This window comes from Lissotriton helveticus, chromosome 1_1 (genome assembly GCF_964261635.1).
Source record: "Lissotriton helveticus chromosome 1_1, aLisHel1.1, whole genome shotgun sequence".
Taxonomy (NCBI): domain Eukaryota; kingdom Metazoa; phylum Chordata; class Amphibia; order Caudata; family Salamandridae; genus Lissotriton; species Lissotriton helveticus.
In genome coordinates this window covers 1787516036-1787539844 of record NC_136057.1, presented here as the reverse complement: position 1 = coordinate 1787539844, position 23809 = coordinate 1787516036, and the positions used below count along the sequence as shown (strand labels likewise).

The 23809-nt window shown below is 44.4% G+C and overlaps 1 protein-coding gene across 4 annotated transcripts in view; it reads left to right on the top strand.

The window, feature by feature from the left end:
* The first annotated feature begins 20648 nt into the window (after window positions 1-20648).
* MYH9 (myosin heavy chain 9) overlaps window positions 20649-23809 on the top strand; it is a 238712-nt gene continuing 235551 nt past the window's right edge. The window contains exon 1 of one of the 4 annotated variants that reach the window (XM_078640470.1): window positions 20649-20922. The gene's annotated coding sequence lies outside the window, so the exon portion shown is untranslated. The remainder of the gene's footprint in view (window positions 20923-23809) is intronic. The other 3 variants (XM_078640476.1, XM_078640479.1, XM_078640482.1) reach the window with 3 other exon arrangements.

The window sequence follows — 23809 nt, the reverse complement described above, 5'->3', positions numbered from 1 at the left end:
ACCTAGAATTCTTAGGCTTTCGGCCTGGGACCTACAGAGCCCGGAGCTCCTGAAGGGACTGCGAGCCGATGTTAAGGTATACCTGGCAGAAAACATGGGGTCTGTAGACTCCAGGGTTATCCTATGGGAAGCGCTTAAGGTAGTGCTTAGAGACAGGGCACACTGTAGATTAGCGGACGCTAGGAAGAAGGAACAGGCGGAGATCCAAGCCCTGGAGACGCAGGTATTGCGGTTGGAGACAGAACACCACCGAACTAAAGACCCAGGGACCCTGAGACAACTGGTTGATGTACAAGCCCAGTATAAACAATTAGTGACGGGGGAGGCCAAGACACAGGCACTGGCTACCCTGCACCGCATCTATGATGTGGGTGATAAGTCTGGAAAGCTTTGGCGTGGTTAAGTAGGAAAGAGAGGGATGAGAGATGGGTGGAAAGAGTAAGGGTTGGTCCGGATGCGTGGGTATGTACTGACGTTGAGATAGCTGACGCTTTCGCTGACTACTATGGGACCTTTTATGAGGCCCGTGATCTGGGGTCCAAGGAGGAAGCGTTGAAATATATAGCAACTATTGACGTCCCGAAGCTCGAGGAGGCAGACTGTGAGGACTTAGAGGCTGACGTTATGGAGGAAGAGGTTAGGGTAGCACTGACAAAACTTCGTGCAGGTAAGGCCCCAGGCCCCAATGGATTCCCCGCGGAGTTCTTCAAGAAGATGGCAGACCTTTTGACCAGACACCTTTTAGGCCTGTTCTGAGATGCCGAGAAGGAGGGTCAATTCCCTTTGGACCTCAGACAGGCCACGATCGTCCCAATCTATAAGACAGGAAAGCCTGCAGAAGACTGCGCGTCTTACTGCCCCATCTCCCTGTTGAATGTCGAAGCAAAGCTCTATGCAACCGTTCTGGCTCTTCGCTTGAAACGAGTAATATCGCGCTTGGTACATATGGACCAGACAGGGTTCATCCCGGAAAGGGCGACTAGATATAATCTCCGTAGGACACATAACTGGCTCTGTGAAGTGGAAGGTAGGACGGAGCCCCATTGGTTCCTGTCTCTGGACGCTGAAAAAGCGTTTGATGCAGTACACTGGCCCTTCTTGGAGGGAGTCCTGGAGCATATGGGCTTTGGGCCCAAGTTTCGACGCAAAGTTCGCCTACTCTACTCAGGCCCTAGTGCTCGAGTCAGGGTAAATGGTACGATGTTCAGGGCCTTTCCCATACAAAGGGGAACCCGGCAAGGTTGTCCCTTGTCGCCCCTTCTGTATGCCTTATCTATCGAGGTCGTGGCGTGCGCGATTAGGCAGAACCCAAGGGTGACGGGATTCCAAGTGGGGCAGGCAGGGCTACAGGAGGAGAAACTATCCCTCTATGCAGATGATGTGCTGCTGTATGTGACGCAGCCGGAGACTACCATACCGGCGCTCTTCAGTGAACTGGACCAGTACGGGGCCAGATTTGGATATCAAATCAATTGGCACAAGTCGACACTCTACGATCCCCGAGGGCGGACAGAGTGGCCTCAGTTGTCAGAAAGATTGCAGATGACCAGTGAGGGATTTCTATACCTAGGGATATTTATAACAACAGACAGGAACATCTCCTACGACCGCAATATTAACCGCAATATTAGTAACTTTAAAATGGACGCGGGCAGATGGCAATTGCTTTCCCTGACAATTCTTGGAAGGGCGGCCATGTTCAAAATGATCTCACTACCGAGATTTCTGTACGCATTTCAAAATGAATACTTCCTTGTACAGCCCAAGACTTTCCGAGAAGTTCATGTGGAATTGAGGTCCTACTTGTGGTTAGGGAAGCATCCCAGGGTTGCGCTGGCGACCCTACAGAGACACCAGTACGATGGGGTGATCTCGCTTCCTGACCTGGAGGCCTACTACTGGGCGGAACACCTGGCTCCCATCAATGAATGGGTGCATGCACTGGCCACACACCCCACTTATGCATTAGAAAGGCACACTATGGGCACGCACAACTGTTTACACTACATATATGAGGGGATGGTACAGGCCAGGCTGTTACCGGCCACTAGACTTACACTGGGAGCATGGAAAAGGGCCTCGAAAGCTACAGGATGGACACATAGACCCTCGAGACAGACCCCGATTTGGGACTGCTCTTGGCTGAAAGAACTTAGTAAGTTGAGAGGCTTCCGGGGTTGGGACGACATAGGTATTTCCTCCTTAGGAGATGTAGTCAAAAGCGGGACCTTGAAGTCATTTCAGTCACTACAGGCGGAATTTGGGCTACACCGCTCACAGTTTTTCAAATATATACAATTCAGACATGCATGGCGGGCGGAAAGGACACTACAGGAAGCACTCCCTGAATATGCCCCTCTGGAAGGCCGCTTGTTGCAGGAAAAGATCCCCGGAAAGGCTGTCTCCCTGACGTATAAGTCGATTATGAATAATAAACCGGACAGGCTGGAGGGTCTTCGGGCCGTTTGGGAGAGAGAAGTAGGGGAGATGGATGATTTAGACTGGGGGGTAGTATTAATGCACCCTAGGGAGGTAGCGATTAAGTCGCGACTCCGCTTGATACAATTTAAGATCCTACACAGGGTATACTTTGACAGAGTACAGCTCTTTAAGATGGGGAGAGTATCTGACCCTAGCTGCTTGCGCTGTGGAATTGCAACTGGAGATTTCTTACATACAGTGTGGTCGTGCTCACATATACAAACCTACTGGGGGGAGGTCACCGCTGAACTGGGTGAGGTGCTAGAGATAGATATCCCACTGGACCCGAAGCTCATTCTCCTGGGGATGTCCAATGATGTGAACCTGGCCCATCCAGTGCTGATCTTTTTGGTCCTAGCACTGGTGGTAGCCAAAAGGGACATAGCCAGGAAATGGGGGGCACCGGATACACCCTAGTTAGGAGAATGGAGGAGGGGCATGGATTTGTACATGGGGGCCGAAAGGGTCACATATAGGGCGAGAGGGTGTCCGAAGAAATTTCGTAAAGTGTGGGGCAAATGGAGACGTTACCATGGTTTGGATGGAGGACTATGAGAGATGCGGTTTGTACGTAACTATGATGCATACACAGGATAGAGCCGTTCGAGTTTAAGGGAATGTACATCACGGAACTGGCGATCTGCTATCAATACATGTGTATTTGACTGATACTAGGGGGGACCTAAATTTTGTTGGAATGTGTGGGGGAGGTGGGGTGGGGGGCGCGGGGCCTTGGCTTGACAGTGACATGCTTGTTCTGTACTTGATTTCTTTTGCTGAAAATAATAAAAATGTTTAAAAAAAAAAAAGACTGAGGTGGACGAGGTGCTGGACCTGGGGGTTGTTGAACCCACCTGTAGTCTCTGAGCCAACACTGTGGTTAGTGCCTAAGCAAGGGTCAGCTGACCTGCGCTTCTGTGGGGACTATTGCAGTCTAAATACTGTGACAAAAATTAATGCCCATCCTATTCCCCGAGGTGATGAGCTGGTGGATAGGTTGGGTGCTGCCAAGTACCTTAGTATTTTGATCTAACCAGATGTTACTGGCAGACTGCATTAACCCCTTGTGCTGAGGAAAAAACTAAATTTTTAAACATACAGGGCCTTTATCAGTTTAAAGTTATGCCTTTTGGATTGAAGAATGCTTCCACCACTTTCCAGCGCCTAGTCAACCATGTATTGTCAGGCCTGGAAGACTTCTGTGTGGCGTAGCTGGATGACATTTTTTGTATTCAGCACCTATTGGGAGGACCACATGGAACACCTGGAGCAGGTGTTGGTGAGGATACAGGGGGTACACCTTTACCATCAAGGCAACCAATTGTCAATTTGAGCAGTCCTCTTTTGCTTATCTTGAGCATAAGTTGGGTAATGGGAAGATTCGCCCCCTGAAGGCTAAAGTCCAGGCGGTGCTGGACTGGGAGAGTCCCACTACCCAGACCCAGGTAAGGGTTTTTTATGTTTAAATGTATTTATTGAATTTTTCAATAAAATCACAACATACAGAGGTAGCGTGATAATAGACATCGTGAGAATCTGGGTAGCCTGAGGATGTAACCGCGACTGGGGAGAGTCTGTCGGAAGTAGAATGCATAGTAGACAATGAGATGTTACGCCCCCCCACCCGGTACGGAAACAGGTAAGGTTTTTTTAGCCTTACTGGTTACTATCGGAACTTTGCAGCAAACTATGTGACCATAGTTGATAAATTAACATCCCTGTCCTCTAGCCGTAAGGCTACATCTTCTCTGCTATCATGGCAATGAAGTGGGAGAACCCAAAGTTGCTCAAGTAGTCCATATCTCTGCTGGGACTGGAGTTCACTGTGGAACGTAAAGCAGGCTTACAGCACGGTAATGCAGATGGGCTTTCCCGCTGGTGTACCCAATCAGATGATTGTTTTTCTCCCACTGTAGGAGTAAGTACCGAACATTCGGATGTGGAGGAGGAGCATATGTTGAGATGGAAGTCTTATGCATGTTTCTGGAGAGCATGCTTTCCCGGTTTTATGCTTATCTCCAGGCATATCACTCAAACGTTATTGTATGGTTTCTAGATACCTACCTCCAGGAGCATGACAATCATGCATGTCCACGGAGGGTCTGCCTGTTTACATGGATTGAGACCCTAGTGCCCAAGGGGAGGCATGCATAGTGCCCCAGTTTCACAGACTGTTGCTGTTGCCCTCTCTGCACAGGCTGTGATAGCCTAGCCTGACAGAGACATACAGAAAACTTCTGACTCAATACCATTTCTTTAAATTCCATTGGGTAAAGTTCAAGTCAATCACTTGCTCTCAGCTCGCCAATGGGCCGTCTCATGCTCTCCAGGTGTGAGGGTGATGAAACATAGAGGTTTACTTTAACCCTTAGGCAACGCGATTTCCTTTATTAGGTCTCACCTGGCGTTGCAGCGCGAAGCGCTGCACCAGTGAGACTTATTGTCGTTGTGTTGCCGTCCAAGTGGCACAGACCGGTGCACGAGCAGATTCCGATCTGTGAACGCGCTTCTGAGACGCGCTTGTTTCTCTGCACTCCGCCCACTCCTCTTGGTCAAGTACCTGCACGCGACCTCAGCCAAGGCGTAGGTGAGCGGGTCGGTGGGAGGGGCCTGGGAGCTCTCGCTGCCTGTGCCTGTGCACAGCATCAGCAGCGCGAGCCCGGCTGCTTCTCACGTCACCATCAGCAGCGGCAGCAGGCGCGAGCTCCCCTGTGCTTGTTCGTATTAATATCACCACATTAATTAGTTCAGAATATCCTGGCACCCAGAATGTTTTGATCTTCAAACATCAGGATATATTTTCTATGCCACTGAACTTTTTATTTGGACCATTTCCTCATCAACACTTTGAGAGAAAGCCAATGCGGTTCCCTCTTCCCAAATTGCGCGCAGGGTGCCCCTTTAAACTTAAGTCATATGAGTGTCGCCCAAAAACGTTCTGCCTTACCTACCACGGAAGAACACAAAAAGAAAAACGTATCGACATACAGGTTTAAACCTACACACTTGGTTATACCCACACACTGGGTTATACATAAGGGAGTTCTTGGAGGGGCGTGCAGTCTTTTAACACCCCCTTTCTCGGTTTACTACTCTCTAAAGCGGCTAACTCCCAAAAAATATTCTGAGCAGTACAGAGGTAAAGTTAGGGAGATGGATAAATCTAAGTCACATTTCTAACCAGCAACTCTGGCCTGGGTTATTTCGTTTGACAATGCTGTGCCTGTAAAAGAGTGTTAAAAATATGAGAGGAATTCTTTCGAGATGCACCATAGGAAATCGCTCGCTCTTCCTCGTACCTTCCACGGGGCTGCAAGTGCTGCGGTGGTCTGGCTAAGATTACCAGAGCGGTCGAGGTCACCCACAAATTAAGCTTCGAGCAACGGGGTACCAATTTCACATTAACTGTAAGCATATGTGTTTGTACAACTGGCTTAAAGCATAGACGCAAGACTACAAAAGTCACAGTTCATATACGCCAGTAACTAAAACCCAAATCAGCAACGTAACGAGCGAGGGTTCTCACCTGCAGGCTTTCCTTTAGTTGTGGTATAAGCAGCCTGTACTTTTGCACAGGGTCGAAATCTTGAAGATGCTGCGGTTGCTGAACAGGGCCTATGGGACCAGAGAAGAGGTGCTGTTGTGCCCCCGGGGGTGCAGGACCTCCACTGGGACCTGGTGCTACGTTCATCATCTGAGCATTCATCTGTCCCTGCATCTGCTGCAACGCCATCTCCGAGTACTCGCCGTATCCTGTCGCAACAAAGCAGAGTGCATTTCAATTGGCCGCGCGCCCTTAATATACGTCATCACACTGCGCTCCGATAGATTATCTCTCTGTCAGACGACTTTCAGAGGAAGAGTTGCACCTATTTGCAACAGCAATGGGAATGAGTGTGTTAATGTAATAAATCATTGTAAGTTATTATTTATTAAATAAGCATACCAGCTATTGAAAAATAAATTGATCTAAAACTCACAATAACATTCAAAATTACACTTGTCCGTAGTTATTACCAACCTAGGTGCCAAGTTTTCGCCTCTTATGTTTGACATTTTGAGGTTTTTATTATGGTTATGTGTGAAGTTTTAGTGCGACTGAATGTGTTAAAATGTAATAAATCATTGTAAGTTATTATATTTGTAAATAAGCATACCAGCTATTAAAAAATAAATTGACCTAAAACTCACAATAACATTTCAAATTACACTTGTCCGTAGTTATTAACAACCTAGGTGTCAAGTTTCCGGCTGCTTATGTTTGACATTTTGAGGTTTTCAGTATGGTTATGTGTGATGTTTTATCAGTGGTCAAAGTGCATTAAAAACAAGCATTAGCAAAGCCAACAGTTTTCGCAATGACTTTGTTTTTTTCTTTAGGTCGAGCCTGGGCAGCACATGCGCTGCTCTGCGAGGCATGCTGTTTTGAGGTAGAGACTTGGAGCTCTGCCCATATTTTTAATTGGCTTGTGTCATTGTCAACTGCAAACTGTGGCTGTTCATAGTTCAAAAGGCTTAGCAGGCCCTCCTTAGTACCACCTTGTCTCATTTTGTATCCTCCCATGGCGACACCCCCTGTTACATTTGTTGTTACTCTGTAGGCTTTAATTATAGCTTCCAAGAACTATTTTCTCAAATACTTATGCAGGTTCTTTATTAGTAAACTGTGCGATTACTTAAAATCATTACAGTATAAAATACAATGAACTTCAATAAAATACAGTAAAATACCCCCCCCTTCTCGGCAAAAACCAGGTAAAACCATTGGTGCAGGTATATTGTCCCAAGACTAACTGTGTTCACTACTATTATACATTATTAAAAGAATAAGGGTTTTGAATTCACCATGAGACCACGCTTACTAGAGTCTGAGAGACGTATAAAAGTTAGACATCATCAGTCGCACTGCTGACTTCATCAGACCCTTAGTCGACCCGGGTTAAATACCTCAGTCCGATGGTTATAAAGATGGTCAGCAGTCGAAGTTGATGTAAATTTATAGTTTATTTAATTCATAAACTATGGACCCACCGGAGCAGCAGGGCAAACATCCCAACTCTCCAGAAACCAACCGCCTTCTCCCCACAGCTCACCAAACACCAACATTCTAAATTACATCATGTAGTTCCATAAATGACATAAGCAAGTTCTACAAATAATAGGGCATATCATACAGTAATAAACATAGAGAAAAGATGCGACCTACTACCACATGTCTCTTTTTACAAAAACAACAAAATAAAATAAATCAAACATCCAAGATATAATCGTCAAGTTTCTTTGGCATTCTAGAAATCCTTTTGTGAGACAAAGGACTAACCTGAGGAGAGGATTCAATAGACTCCTGTAGGTTAGAAGCAGGAACAAAAGAAGCTTCAGAACCACTTCCACCAGCAATAGAACACTCAGAAGAAACAACATTTTCAGTACCAACATCGTGTGCAGTGCCATCAGTGGACACCTCAGTTGCATGAAACTTTTTTCCTTGAACAAGATCATTCCAAGTGCAACCACCCTCCTCATCTTCAGCAAAGAAACGTTCTTGCCCAGGTTTAAGAAGAATAACTGAACCCTTGCTCCACCAACCCTTCTCAGCAAGTAGAACAGCAGAATCAGTTACCCTTTCAACCTGGAAAGGATTGGAAAACTTGGAAGAACCTTTGCTAGATAAAGTGTGTTTCAAAACACGTACCCAATCGCCAACCTTGATGAACTTATCTTTGGACTTGCAAGAGGCATCATGATAACTTTTGCCAGCAATGCGAGACTCTTGAATGTTTTGTTGGACTTCATCAATAATAGCTTTCATGTTGACCTCAAGCCCAACACCTTTAACAAAGTTGGGTCTTAAGACAGATTTTGCCTGTCTGCCTCTCATCAGTAGATAGGGTGAAAAACCAGTGGAAGAATTCGGAGTAATATGGTAACTCCACAATTTCTCCTTCAAGAATTGTAAAACATCCAACTTGCTCTCTAAGGCAGCTTGAATGCCCTCCTTAATAAATCTATTGGCCCTTTCGACTTGGCCATTGGCCCTGGGACAATACAAAGGAGTGGTTTCAGACTTGACTCCAAACTTTTCTAAAAATCCTTTCAATTTCCTGGACACAAATTGCACCCCATTATCGGATAAAATGAGATTGGGAGCACCTTCCAAACTGAAAACAAAATCCAAAAAATCAACCACAGCATCCGTATTGGGATGTTCCACAAAGGTATAATAGATCCATTTGGAAAAATTATCAATTAGAACAATAGAAAATCTCTTCTCCCTACCAAGACACTCAAAAGGACCAGAAAAATCAATAGAAACTTTATCCCATGGACCAACAGCACCTTCTCTGAGAGACAAAGGTTGAGTCGAAACCTTCCAGTGCTTATCAGCCCTGACACAAACAGGACAATTATCAATCACTCTCTCAATACCTGCATCCATTCCAGGCCACCAATAGTGGTCCTTCAGAATTTTTTTTGTACCAGAGATGCCAGGATGACCAGCGTGTGCAAGTTTAATGAGTTTATCCCTTAAGCCATTAGGAGGAATAAACAAATTGTGACGCAATAAAATATTCCCTTCAATGCTAAGCTCATCAGCAATCTGAGCAAAACTCCTTAAACCATCTTCCACATTCCTAATAGGAGGCCAACCAACACTAACAAAATTTTTGACCTTCTCAAGTAACAAATCCCTGGTCATAGCCTCAATCCAGTCTTCCTCAGAAATGCCGAACTCAAAAGAACTCACAGCATCGATCAAAGCCACAACACATTCATGTTCATCCAAAATATCATTATTATCTTCCTCAAAGGGAGGAAGTCTGGACAAACAATCAGCAGTGAAATTTTTCCCACCTGGGATATGCTGTGTTTCAAAATTATACTCTTGTAGTCTGGCAATCAACCTGACAAGCCTAGATGACGCCTTGCCACTCCTGACACCATCCATCATGAATACAAGTGGTTTGTGGTCAGTGACAAGAACAAAAGACCTGCCCCATAAGAAACTTTTGAATTTTTCCACAGCCCAAACGCAAGCTAAGGCCTCTTTCTCAATAGTGCTGTAGTGTTTTTCAGCACCCCGAATTGCCCTAGAAATGAAAGATATAACTCTTTCCTTACCATCAACAATTTGGGAAAAAACAGCACCGAGGCCAATGGTACTAGCATCCACAGTGACAAAGGATTTACCCTCAGGATCGAAGGTCTTAAGACCAGGTGCTTTGGCAATAAGCTTCTTTATATTGACAAAAGCTTCATCATGGATCTTGCTCCAAATAAACTGAACACCCTTTCTAAGAAGCTGTCTGAGAGGTTCTACTACTAACGCATACCCTTTCACAAACCTTGAATAGTACTCTCCCAAACCTAAGAAAGAGCGCAAAGAATCTTTGTCCTTGGGTGTACTAATTTTATCCAAAGTGTTGACTAAATCTTCTTTGGGAAAAATGCCATCAGCCGTGATTTTGTGACCCAAATAATTTAACTCTTCAACAAAAAATTTGCACTTTTCCTTGCTGACAGTCATGCCCTTAGTACCAAGAATGTTAAGAACCTTATTGAGAATAACATTGTGTTGTTCAGAAGTTTTAGCGAAAATTAGTATATCATCCTGGAATGATTGAACACCAGTGATACCTTGAAATAAACTCTCAATAAGCTTCTGAAAAACACTGGCCGCCGATGCGAGACCAAATGGCATCCTTTTAAATCTATACAACCCAAAGGGAGTAGTAAAAGTGGTAAGATCTTTAGAGGAATTATCCAGGAGTACCTGATGGTATGCAGATTTGAGGTCTATAATAGAAAAATATCTGGCACCATTGACGGCAGACAACATATCTTGGATGCGGGGTAAAGGATGCGTGTCAACGACAATGTTCTTATTAAGGGACCTCAAATCTACACACAGCCTTAAATCTTGATTCTTTTTGAGTGCCAAAACAATAGCCGACACCCACTCAGAACTATCAGTTGGTTCAATGATACCTTCTGAACATAAAGTATCAAGATGGACCTTCAATTTCTCCCGCATACCAAGTGGAACCATACGCACTTTATGTTGAATGGGAACTGCATTCTTCTTTAACTTAATCTTATGCATATAACCTTTGACTTGACCCACAACATTTTTAAAAACATTTGAATGTTTCTTAAGAATCATTTCTAAGCTATATTTGTCCATGTAAACATTGTTAACATCAAATTCTCTAAGTTGCAAAGGACGTTCAGAACCAGGACACAAAATTACCCCAAGCCTACCTAAATCAAACCACCCAACTATATTCTTTCCATCAATGGCCACATAAATTTTAGTAAAAATTTTCCTCGACTCAAATTCTAACGAATCTTCGAAGTAGCCTAACATGGTTATATCAAAGTTACCAAAAGCTTTTGGGTTAATGTCAGATTTATGGAGAATGACGTTCTTCCAATTTTCCTTGAAAAACACATCAGACAGAATAGAGATCGGTGAACCAGAATCAGCCATGGCTTGAAAAGAAACATCACCAACCAATACCGTGCCTAATGGTGCCTTAAAAGGTAGATTGATGTTGTTCACAGAATAATCAAAAACATTGTCATAGATAGTTAACAACATGTTCTGCAAATCTTCTTCAACAACATCAAGATTATTAACACTTGAATTTGAAGAACTAGAATTTTTCCTAGGAGCATGGCAGACAGAAGAAAAATGGCCAACTTTACCACAATTAACACATTTTCTCTTAATGGCAGGACAGTTGACATTATTAGCTAAATGTGTTTTGGAACCACATCTATAACAAGATGACTTGTTAATCGGAACTTGTTTAAAACTAGACCTTCCTCTGTTAGAAGCTTGCACTGCACAGACAGATGAAGCAGAAGGTGAGTTGAAAGATTTAGAACTTTCAGCAGAAATGATTCTTGAAGATAAAATGGATCTCTCAATCCCTTTGGCTAAATCAACAGCTTCACTTAATGTGGGATTGCGACAAGCCAAGAGTCTTTCCTGAACTTTCTTAGACTCACATTCAAAAATAAGTTGATCCCTAATGCAGTAATCAACAGTTGCTCCATAGTTACAATTAGCGGCTAGCACTCTCAAGGCAGCAACATATTCCTCTATGGTCTCATCAGGAAACTGTTTCCTCTTATGGAATGCATGCCTCTCAATAAGAACATTTGGCTCATCTTGAAATTGTTTCTCAAGTCTGGCAACAGCTTCTTTATAGCAGTTCCATCCATCACCACCCCCACTAGGTGGTGGAATTGGAATTAAGTTTTTGAAAATTTCAATGGCAGCAGAACCCAAATAACTGAATAAGATGGCTTTTAATCTTTCCGCTGAAAATTTGGATCCATCAATAGCCACAATATAATTCTCAAAACTTTCAAACCACTTTTTCCATTCCAATTTAGGCTTACCTGGAACTTGTAGAAAGATTGTGGGTTGATTGCAAATCTGCGCACTAGCCATAATCAGATTCTGAATGAATAAGAGCAAAGAAGAAGGATGAAGTCAAAATAACAACAAAATTCAACAAAAGAAACACCTGAATAAATTGAGTAAATAGTTGAGTTCCCAGGTGTGAAAGAAGAAATGTGCACTTTATCAGGAGAGAAGCTATGTATGAACTTTCAATGAAAATTGTTTCCAAAATAAAGATTCCTGCAATAAGTGTGCGCACCACTGTAAATGCGCTTACTACAGAACACTTCACATGAAGAATGCCTCGAAACGGGAATCCGGCGGAGGCAAGATGGCGGCTGTGTAGACAGCCGATGCAGCTCGATCGAGGAGGTGCGCCATGAACAGCTGAATAGCTGATAGACCCTGTAAGCATTTTTACCGACATGGAAATCTGATGCCTGACACCGAGTGGGATCTGATGTAATACGAGAACTTGACCCACTGAGACCGCTGAGAGCGCCAAGGAAAAAGAGCTGAGCTAAGGCTGAATGCTGAACGCGGAAACCGAAGGAAGAAACTGAATGAAACTGACCCGCATGAAAGTGATCGGCTGTCAGCCGCTGAAGCGGCTTCTGCTAGACGCACTGCTGGTATCGCGGAGATTGGGAGGCGGGGCAGTATCTGGTTTGTTGACGGAGGTGGAGGCAGTGGAGCTCGTGGTTTCCGCCCTCAGCAGACGGGCGGTGTGGAGCAGCTGGCTCAAACGGAGTCGGCAGAAGTACAGGAAGGTCCGCGGAGCCGACACACAAGTGCGTGGTCAGGCGAGCCTGGCTCAAAGGGAAGTGGAGGTGCAGCGATACACCCTGGAGGATCCCCTGGGCTTGGGAGCGGAGGAGGATACTAATATCTCTGGTGGTAAGGAGCAGTTTGGGCTGAAAGAAAGGAGGAGGGAAATTATGGCCCCAAAAATGAGCGCCAGTGCCAAAGCGGCAGCCAGAAGGAAGGCTGCAGCTGAAGCAGCAGAAACATTAACAGACCTTGAGGGCAATAAAAAGAAGAAACAAGGCTCCCCCTCTATAAAAAAACCAATTTTACAGCAAGGGGCATGCAAACCAAACTCAGATTCCCAGGGAACTACCCCAATCTCTGATATATTTCAGAGAGTGATTAAAAATAAAGACTCCAAGGATGTAAAGGGCGATTCAACGCAGACCCAGACCCAGACTCAGGTTGTACAAAGGCTTGATATAGGGTCCCCTGGAGATACAGAAGACACAGAAGGGGGTCTATCTGGAATTATAGAGGGGGAAGTGCAGCAGGAGGAGACTCCTGGAAACGATTGTTTGGGTAATGTTTCAGTAATGCCCCAAGTTCCAGAAGAGACCCTGGAGGAGGATACTGAGGGGAGTCATGGAGGTAAAAAAGAAGTCCAGAGTGAAGCATTCTTCTCTGTTTCAGAGGGTGGAGAATGGTCAGATGACGAAGATGATAGTCTGGAACAAGAAGGTAGTGAATTAGACTCTAGCAGTGATTTGGAACAAGATGAAGGTAGCCCTCCAAATACAGCGGTAAAAACTCTACAGAGATCAAGAAAGTATAGCCAGAAGAAGGAGCAACCGCTGGTTAATACGGTCACAGATGGATCAGGTGGGGAATCTGCTCAAATGTCCCTTCTGGAGGTTATACATCAGGAGATTTTAGCCCATCGAGAGGAAGCAAGGCAGGAGAGCCGCAAGTCTCAGGCAGCGGTCAGAAAAATACAAGGGGCAGTAAGGAAACTGACAAAGGCCTGTGTGAACCTGGGAGAACGGGTAACCAACTTAGAAGGCCGAATTGTCTCTACCGAAGCTGATTCAGCTGCCGCTTCTGATAAAGTCGACACCCATGCAAAGCAAATAACTGATATGCAATGGAAGCTCGAGTCGTTGGAAAACAGATCGCGACAAAACAACCTACGTATTCTGGGAATCCCCGAAGGGTCTGAGGGGACAGATATGAAAGCATTTGTCGTAAAACTTTTTGAACATGCTTTTCTGGATCTAAAAGACTGGGATTTCGACAGGGAGGTTCAGAGAGCTCATCGTACCCCCGCTAACATTCATAAAAACGCGAAACAAAATGACAAACCTAGAGCGATCCTAATTTTTTTAGGTAATTTCAATTTGAGGCAAGCAATTTCTGAGCGGGCAAGACCGGATAAACAAAAGGCAGTCGATGGTTACACATTCTTTGTCCGCCCTGACTTCTGCCATATCACGGTTGAGAGACGGTGGAGACTGCGGCAGATGATCAAACCGTTTCAGGACAAGGGGATGCAGGCGTATCTGATAAACCCTGCTCAGTTGAAGATAATTAAAGATGGAAAAACATTTTATTTTTCTTCTGAGATCAAAGCAAAGGAATTTCTTATGTTATAAGTAGGTCAGGAATATTGCAAATTGGTCAAAATGATCAAATGATCAAATGGCCGGAAAATATGCTCAAAACTTAGGTTCCATACAGATGCGAGTTTTTGTTAATGGTCACTGGTTGGTAAGGCATTTGGTGTTTGAAGCGAAATTTACAAGGTAGGGGTCAAAAAAAAAAAAAATTAAAAAAAAAAAAAAAAAAAGGTAATGAGTAAAATCTAGGGAAAGAAAAAATAAATAAATAAATTAAAGTAAATGTAATTAATTTCCTCCTCGATCTGAGCTGTAAACCATCACGTGCACAGACCATCGGTCTGAGCGCCACTGGGCAAGGGGGGCAGAAGTCTAGCTCCAGGTTGGAGCTGGGGAAGGGGAGGGTGAAGGGGAGGGTGAGAGTGCAGAGGGAAGGAGGGGTGGGGGAGGGGGGGAAAGGGAAGAAAATCTTGAAAAAGCATGAGATGGAAAGAATACGGTCTATGATGGATATCAGACACGGGGTGAAATGTCAGTTTTGGAATTGTAAATATTGTATCAATGTTAGACATTAGGATATGTACTATCAATGCAGGGGGGCTAAATGATTGGAGGAAACGGCAGAGATTGAGTTATTTGGTAAGATCTAATAATATAGATATAGCATGCATCCAAGAAACCCACATTCCCTGGAATAAAAGAAAGCTGTTGGAGATAAATGGGTATACTTTGGTTGGATGTTCATCACAATCATCAATGATTAGAGGGGTGGCCATTTTGGTTAAAAATAATCTGTGCGGGGTGAAGCGTAGTAAAACGGATGGCTCTGGCCGATGGGTACTAGTTGAAATGAATCTGGGCTTTACGCTCTGCACAATATATGGCCCGAATGAAGATGACCCAACGGTATTCGATAAGCTAGAGGAAGAGCTGGCGAATTGGGCTAACCCGATGATAGTGTGCGGCGATATGAATATCTTCGCTGACTGGCAACTGGGGAGTAACTATACAGGTCGGAAACGAAAAGTCAATAGGGCTGTAAACGCTATGATCCAGTCTCATGGTTTGGTGGAGGTATGGGGGGAAAAAGTTCCCGGTGACCGTGGCTATACATATTTTTCCCATCCGGCACAGAAATATTCTAAGCTAGATTACTTTTTTGTCTCTGCGGGGGAAATCGGTAAGGTTAACATCGTTAAATTACCAAGAATAATATCCGACCATAATCCTTTAATTTTGACATATAAAATCCCTAAGGTACAGAGGAAAACTTCTAGATGGACCTTTGAAAGGAAATTATTAAATGATGAAAGGTTCGTAGTACACATTAAAAATTGGGCAAAAGAGTTTTTTGACTGTAACAGATATAGCGCTTCCAGAAATGGAGTTTGGGAATCCTTCAAAGCTGCATTAAGAGGGGAGACGATTAGTTATGCTGCTAAATTAAGAAAAGAGGATAAAAGCAAGACAGAGAAACTCATTTTGGATCTTGCCGAAATAGAGAGGTGTCATACTGAGGAAATGGCACTTGGTAAGGATAGTGGAGAGACGGTTAACAATATGGCTCGGATTAAGGGTGAAATCTTAAAAATAATTACACAGAAGGAGATAGCTGAATATCAAACACAGAGAGCAAGGAGATACGAGACTGGAGAACAAGCGGGTAGAGCTTTAGCGCTTCGTATTAGGCAAGAATCAAACAGTAATAGAATTGGAAAGATTACATACAATGGGAGTGAATACACAGATCCAAAATCTATATTGGATGTTTTCCAAGACTTCTATCAAAAACTTTATGATCAAGAGCCAGGGGTAGTACCATATATTCAAGATCAGCCTCCGTCAACCCCAACTTTGAAAGATTATGATAGGGCTAGGCTAGAATTGGATATAACTGCAGAGGAGATAAAAGCCGCTCTGAATGAACTGGCACTGGGTAAAGCGGCGGGACCAGACGGGCTACCATTAGAGGTATACAGGGCCCTGGAAGATGAAATCCTCCCTTTGTTTGAGGATCTTTTTAATGGAATAATATGGTCAGGCATTATCCCAGATACATGGAAACAGACCAACATCGTCATATTTCATAAAAAGGGCAAACCAGAAGAGAACCCAGGCTCGTACCGTCCGATATCTTTAATAAATACTGATGCCAAACTGTACTCTAAAGTTTGGGCAAACAGATTAGGACGGATCATTACCCAACTTGTCTCACCTTGGCAGCATGGGTTTGTCCCTGGGAGAGGTACCACCGAACACACAGCAAGGGCAATTTCATTATTTGATGCAGTTAACGTTACGGGTGGAGATATGGCTATGATACTGTTAGATGCCGAGAAGGCTTTTGATCGTGTGGTCTGGGACTATATGTGGGAGGTATTGGCTAGAAGAGGCTTTGGTGAAAAGTGTAGGAAAGCCATCAAAGCAATGTACATGGATCCAGTTGCTAGAATAACTACAATGGGTTTCCAATCAGATGAGGTAGTGATTAGAAGGGGCACCCGTCAGGGGTGTCCATGTTCACCCTTACTCTTCTCGTTGTACATCGACCCACTTATTAGGAAGATTCTTGCCTCTGAAAAAATACCCCCGGTTGTATCTCATGGTCACGCCACTAAGCTATTGGCCTATGCGGATGACTTGGCAATTGTTACTACTAATCCGCAAGTGGCAATGCAGGAATTAAGCAGCTTGGCTCAGGAGTTTGGGAAATGTTCAGGTTACAAACTGAATACTGAAAAAACTATAATAATCTGTTCTACCAATATTCATAAAAGAGATCAAAGGTATGTGGACTCCGCGGTCTATCTAGGAATTAAAATAAATGCAAATGTAGGAAAAATTAATCAAGAAAATTATGGGCCTCTATTGGCCACAATTGATAAAGAATTAAGAAGGATTAATGTACTGCATTTGTCATTGATTGGGAGGGTCAATGTGCTGAAAATGTCAATGTTTCCCAAGCTATTGTATTTATTCCGTGCCATACCGCTTTTAATGGATGAAGGTTTGATGAAAAAGATGGAAGCAGTGTTTTCACAATTTTTATGGCAATATGGCAAAGTCAGAAGATCTATAGCCCGACTTTCTGTACCGTTAGAGGGAGGTGGGCTATCTGCTCCTAACCTACGGTTATACCATTGGGTTTGTTTATTATTACGTATGAACTATTTATTGGATTATGATGTCCCTGAAGCATTACACGATATCGATAGAACCCCCACAATTTATGAGCTGGTAATGGGCCAAAAGGCCAGGGGGGTGCTAACACGTGAAATTAATGCATTGCATTTTAAGAGGAGTAAAAGCAAAGTGCTGTTATCTGCCTGGGGGACATGGAAGGCGGTGCGGAAATTTCTCAAGATCCCTAAAATTAATGGTACAATTGATCTCTGGAATGCAGGTCCATTTTCGCATCTTGGACAAAATAGGAATAGTAGTTGTTGGAAAAGGTTGGGCATTAGATGTCTAGGGGATGTCATGGAGAAAGATGACCTCCTGGGATTTGAGGCCTTACAACAGAAATTTGGTATCCCTTCGAATCACTGGCTGTTATATAAACAGATAGAACAATCAGTGAAGGCATTAAGACCAAGGGTGTCTGTTCAGGAGCCAAATCCATTGGTGCACTACATAATGAGTGGGGGAAAAAAGATTAAAATAGGGTACAATCATTTGTTACAGGGATTGGAAGAGGATATTGGACAAGTAGAAAATGCCTGGGCTGTAAGATTAGGAGATCCTGACATCGATGTGGATTACGCTTTGGCATTAAATAGGAAAATATTAAGAGCGACTAATCTGAAGGCACAACACTATAAGATGATCTTCAATCTTTACTACACCCCGGCTAAGTTGTTTCAATGGGGTAAACGGGATACAGATAGCTGTCCAAGGTGTAATCAAGGTCCTGCAGATCTAATCCATATGTTCTACTCATGCCAAAATCTCAACCCCGTTTTGAAAGAAATGGAGAAGTTTTTATCAGGGTTGTTAGAGCGTCAAATCTTTTTATCCCCAACATCGGTTCTGATCGGCAGGGATGAAAATCTTAAGGTTGAGCAGGAAGCCGAAGCCTTTATCTTTCTTTGTGTTGCTGTTTTTAGAATTCTAATTGCGGCGGCCTGGAAAGATCCGATCGCTCCCACATTTCAGATGTGGCTTACAAGGTTGCTAGGGACCCATAATATTGAAGAATGTATATATAAATTTAAGGGTAAGAAAAGTAAAGAACTCGGTAAAAAGATATGGGCTCCGATAAGCAACTGGAGGAAGATAAGATGATTGATGAGTGTCACTGTATTACATATTATGATTTTCAATGTAAGATTATGTAATGCTGGCAATATATGCTTAAGGCTTCTGCAATGTGCTCTGTAAAGGGGCAGCGTAAGAAGTACCCCGTATATCTGTGAATATTGTTTCAATTGTTTTAATCCTCTTTCTGTTTTTTTCTTTTTTTTCTTTTTTCTGTTTAAAATTCTGATATGTCAGCAGGTTCAGCTGATATCTGTATCATGTAAAGTTGTTTTTGTTTTCATTTTCTGATCCATCTCAATAAAAAAAAAAAAAAAAAAAAAAAAGAAGAATGCCTCGAAACAATAATAAGTGTGCGCACCACTGAAGATGCGCTCCAAACAGAATGCTTCTTAAGATGTGAAATTGAACACTTCACATGAAGAATGCCTCGAAACAATAATAAGTGTGCGCACCACTGAAAATGCGCTCCAAACAGAATGCTTCTTAATATGTGAAATTGAATTAAAGTGTGCGCACCACTGAAAATGCGCTAGCAAAAGAAAACGTGCACATCAAAAATGCCTTCGCTTTTAAGAAAAAGCCTTCACGCCAGAGGAAACTGTCTTTGCGCTTGTGAAACTGCCTTCGCTAGAGTAGTGTACATACCAGGCATTTGTTGATAGATGAGAATGATTTCTCCGCTTGTTAGAGAAATCTCACCGTCTTGCGAAAGGCTACGAGAAACAGCTGGTGAGCGTAAACAAAGTACGCACACAAGTGAAATCAAAATGTCTGTCCTGGCGTGGTTGCGTGGTGATGTCACTGGAACGCAGGGAATGGACAACCAAACTCACACAAAATGGCTGACCCTGCCTTGCTACGCTCTGAGGTCACTGGAACGCAGCGTTGCAGTACGCAACAGGACTCAGACCAACACCTTCACTCGCTCAGGCAAGCATCTTCACGCGCTGGAACCTTGAAGCGCAGTTAAACCCAACGGATTCCTCGAGGCTAAAGAGACCTTTGAATAAGGTAAAATTTGAATAACAGTACCTTACAAATCCGAAGAACAGAGAAACGAAGGCTGTAAAACGAAGCTTGTAAAATCGACTTTAAAATAAAAGAAGAGTATTGGGCTTGATTTTCGGTAAATTGCGGCAATGAAGACTCCGAAAATTTCAATTCACCGCGTAATCCAGTGGGTCTTGTAGGTTTCCCTCGTCGCCAATATAAAGATGGTCAGCAGTCGAAGTTGATGTAAATTTATAGTTTATTTAATTCATAAACTATGGACCCACCGGAGCAGTAGGGCAAACATCCCAACTCTCCAGAAACCAACCGCCTTCTCCCCACAGCTCACCAAACACCAACATTCTAAATTACATCATGTAGTTCCATAAATGACATAAGCAAGTTCTACAAATAATAGGGCATATCATACAGTAATAAACATAGAGAAAAGATGCGACCTACTACCACAATGGTGCCAGTTTCTTTTCGGCGTCTCCCTGAATTACCTGTGGGCTCCCAACTTTGGGGCGACAAGGAAAGCGCTAATCCCACTATCGCATTTTCATCAAATAGCTTTGTCCTGCTTGCTGTTGCAGGCAGGACACGCTCTCTCCTAATACTTTTAAAAAAACATTACAAGACACATTTGCAATATGAATGACAATGCCTTTTATTTAACAGGTTTTAAAACAAAACATAAATAAAAGGCATTGTCAATCACAGTGCCAATAGCTCAAACTCTCATTACTGCGAGACCTATTGCATTGCAAATGCTTGTTTCGTTGCCACCTCTTCGTGCTGTCACATCTAACTTCCTCCACGCCTTCCCTGATTGGTCGTTACTCTCGCCTGCTTTGAAGCGGCTGCAACATGCCCCGCCTTTCCTGTTCCAGGGTGCCATGTGGGGCCGCGCCCATCCTGAGGTCCACGGTCATACTGTCAGTCATCTTGCGCACGCGTACTATGACGCGTATCTCAACAGCGGCCATCTTCGCTTGGGAACAGTTCATTTGTTAGTGTGAGATGAGATTAGCGTCTCCGCTGGCAGTGCCAGTCGCCATTTTACATGTGGGCGTGCCGGCTAGTTCGTGGGCGGCATCGATTTCTCGGATGTGGCCAACGATAGCCTAGGAAGCATGGCTGCCCCGCCCCAGGGTTTGGGCGGGAAGACAGGGCGGGGCTCAGTGGCCGCTCCCTGGTGCCGGTCTCTTAAAGCCGCTTTAGTCTGTCCTTCAGTGCTCCAGGTGAGGCTCTGAGTTTGGTGGCTGTGGTGCTCGAGAGCTGACGTCGCTTCCCGCGGCCTGTCAGTGCCGTAGCCCCATCGAGCCTGGCTCGGGACAGGTCCTCCTTTACATTGCTTGCCACCCTAGAACCCGGAAGAGAGAGGGCACCTCCTGCCAAACTTCTGTTTAACAGGTAACGGAGCTAGTGCCAGAGTCCAATCTTTTTGAGGCATGCTTACTCGACCTAAGACCCTGGCGGGATGCCTAGATTTCTTTCCGGGGGGTTCGGGATAGTGTGAAGATATCAATCTTTGCGGATGATACTTGATTTTGGCTCGCGCCGTGGTGTTGGGTGGGGCAGTGGTAACAGACGTTAGCCTTTCTTAAGGTTAGCATGTGCCTCGGGCGTTGGATGGTAGACGTGAGCATCACTGGGGGTTAGGAGAGGGCGGTAAGTAACGCATATGAGTTTGGGCAGGGGGCATGGATAATAGACATGCGCCTCAAGGTTAAGAGCAAATCTAGACAACATGCATAATCCCAGGGGCGTATCCGGGATGAATTTAGGGTTGTAGTAGCAGACATAAGATTGAGGGTATATAGGTAACAGACATCCTCGTGGTGGGGCTGTCGTACGTAATTGTCGGTGGGGCGTTAAGCGTCTGCCTAGGTTACCAGCTGAATTTGGTTAAACTATTGTGAATTTGGGGCAGGCTTAAAACTGTAAGGGAAACCGCCTCAGTTTATAAAGGGGGTATACTTCAGCAGAAGTGGAAGGTAAAGCACATAGGCCTTTGGGGGAGGACGACTTTGTGCGAAGAGTAACTGACATCTACCACTAGGAGGTGTTAAACTTTATTTAGATTAAGTGACTGGGAGCATCCGAAGCCGTCGTAGATGGGGTGGGGGGGGGGGGTGTACAGATGTAAGGTAAACACTCAGTTTTACCCTGAAATGTGGGTATAGAAAGCAGTCCCTTAGTTTTGTTAAACAATCTTTTTGTTTCTGGCCCCCCTTACATTTTTCAGATGGTACGTATGCACCCTACTTTTATATATTTATTCTAAACATCGTTGGTAAGTTTTGTGTATTGTATTTACCACTTGAGGGATAGGTCACCCTTCACCGCGATAATTGTTTTATTCTTGCTAGATAACATGTCAGTATCTATGCCACTTATCTGACTTGTGGTACTGTATCTGTGTCGTCCCGAGTGGTTTTTGGCTCTTCGACCCAAAGATCTTTTAAGCTAGATATGTATATGCCACTCTCGGTAACGCGTATGTGTTGGAGTGCTTGCGGTAATATATTGCAGCTCCCTGCGGCGGTCCTTGACTTCATCGAACGTTTGAGGCCACCCCACTAAGGTCCTTCAGACTAGTTGTATGTATTGTTTTAATTTACCCGCGAGTTCTCTCCTCCAGACTGCGTGCCTCAGGCAAGTATTGCTGTTCCTGAGCCCTGCCCTGTTGCTGCCTTCTGGGTGTGGTGCTGCTGTGTATATGCATACATCTCTCTAACCTCATGGTTTTGGGCCAAATGCGTGTGCATATACACGATTTATATCATCTGTATGTTCATACTCCAGTAGACAACTTTAAATTTATCTGAGGCCAACGCTCCTCGAACAAGGAAGGCTTAATGTACATAAGACCAGAGCTGCTGTTTGTATCTAGATCTTGTATCCTATGCCACCCCGTCTTCATGAATCCAGACTGAGCTCTGCTGCAGTCTACTGGCTGTGGCATTGCTGTACGTCTTCGAATGTCTAGTATGTATCCAGAAGCAGCATATTTGCATTTTTTTAGTGTTGGGCGAGGCAGTGTCTCACGACATGTGAAGCCTTTCTTGAGTTATGCTGCCTCTTCACTCGATCATCCCAAGTCTCAAGGCACGTCTCTTTTGTCATACAGCTTTTTCATGGGCAGTAGTTAAACTGTGTTAAGCACAACCTAACACTAACTCGTTCTAGAGTATCAAAATATGAAACTGCAATTGGCCATAAGATTCACCTTTACAATGGAAATCTCTCACAGCTGAATGGGTGAACAAGTCATTCTACCAGAAAGACGCAGGAAAGTAATTTAAGTCTTTGCATCTGTCAGTGATATTCAAGGCCCTATCGGTGCGCTCTGCATTGCATGGTAGCACATAGAGCGAAACAGTGTAACTTGTGCCTTAATCAACCTCATGTACTTCTGTTGGCCTCTTGGCAATGCGTCAAGTTTATTTGAAACGCCATCTTGGAACATAAATGTGATACACTAACGTCCTAACTGCAGAGCAGTACCGAAATACTATTTCAGAATTCTACGGAACTGGTTATTTTTGTAAATTAATCTGACTGTTAATACCTCCCAGTATTTCTTCCCTTCGAAGTACTTGGTATCGAGGGAGGGGCAAGGCGCTGCTCAAGAGGGGCCGGGTGGGGTGGGAGTATAGAACCCTCCCCATAGTCCATGTTTCTCGGGTCCCGCTATCCTCGCAGCATTAATTGTTTCCAGGCCGGCCCAACTTTTACGTAACTCTCTCCCTCAAGTTCCTTTTTTCTGATACATTACATCCTCGCTGCGTGAGCCTCCCACCCCTCGCTGCGTGAGCCTCCCACCCCAGTGACCTCTCCTACGAAGGGGGCGGTGAGCTCCCGGAGCAGTCTGCGCTAGAGCTAGTAAACTTCACATTTAATGTAGAGCGCTGACACCCTTGATCGACCGCTTGCATATACGTCGGCGCAGATGGGGAGGGGGGAGCGGCAATGGTTGAAACCTCCCGTATTGAGTGAGTTGGCCAGAATTCACTAACTGCACTTCTCTGCCTCCGCAACAGACACCAGCAACGCGGGTGTGGCCTTCACGCCTCTGTTGTCTGTGCACGAAGACGTGGGCGTAGACTGCCATCAAAAATACTTCACCAAAAACAACTGCCAAGGCTTGTTTCCAGAAAACAAACAGTCGCTCTTCACGAGAGGTGCTGCCACCTCGCATAACACTGCAGCATCTGGGCCTTGTGATCTGGCTCCTTACCCTCGCTGCAGTACTGTGAAACATGGTATCTCTGTTGGCATTGCTGAGGTACTACAT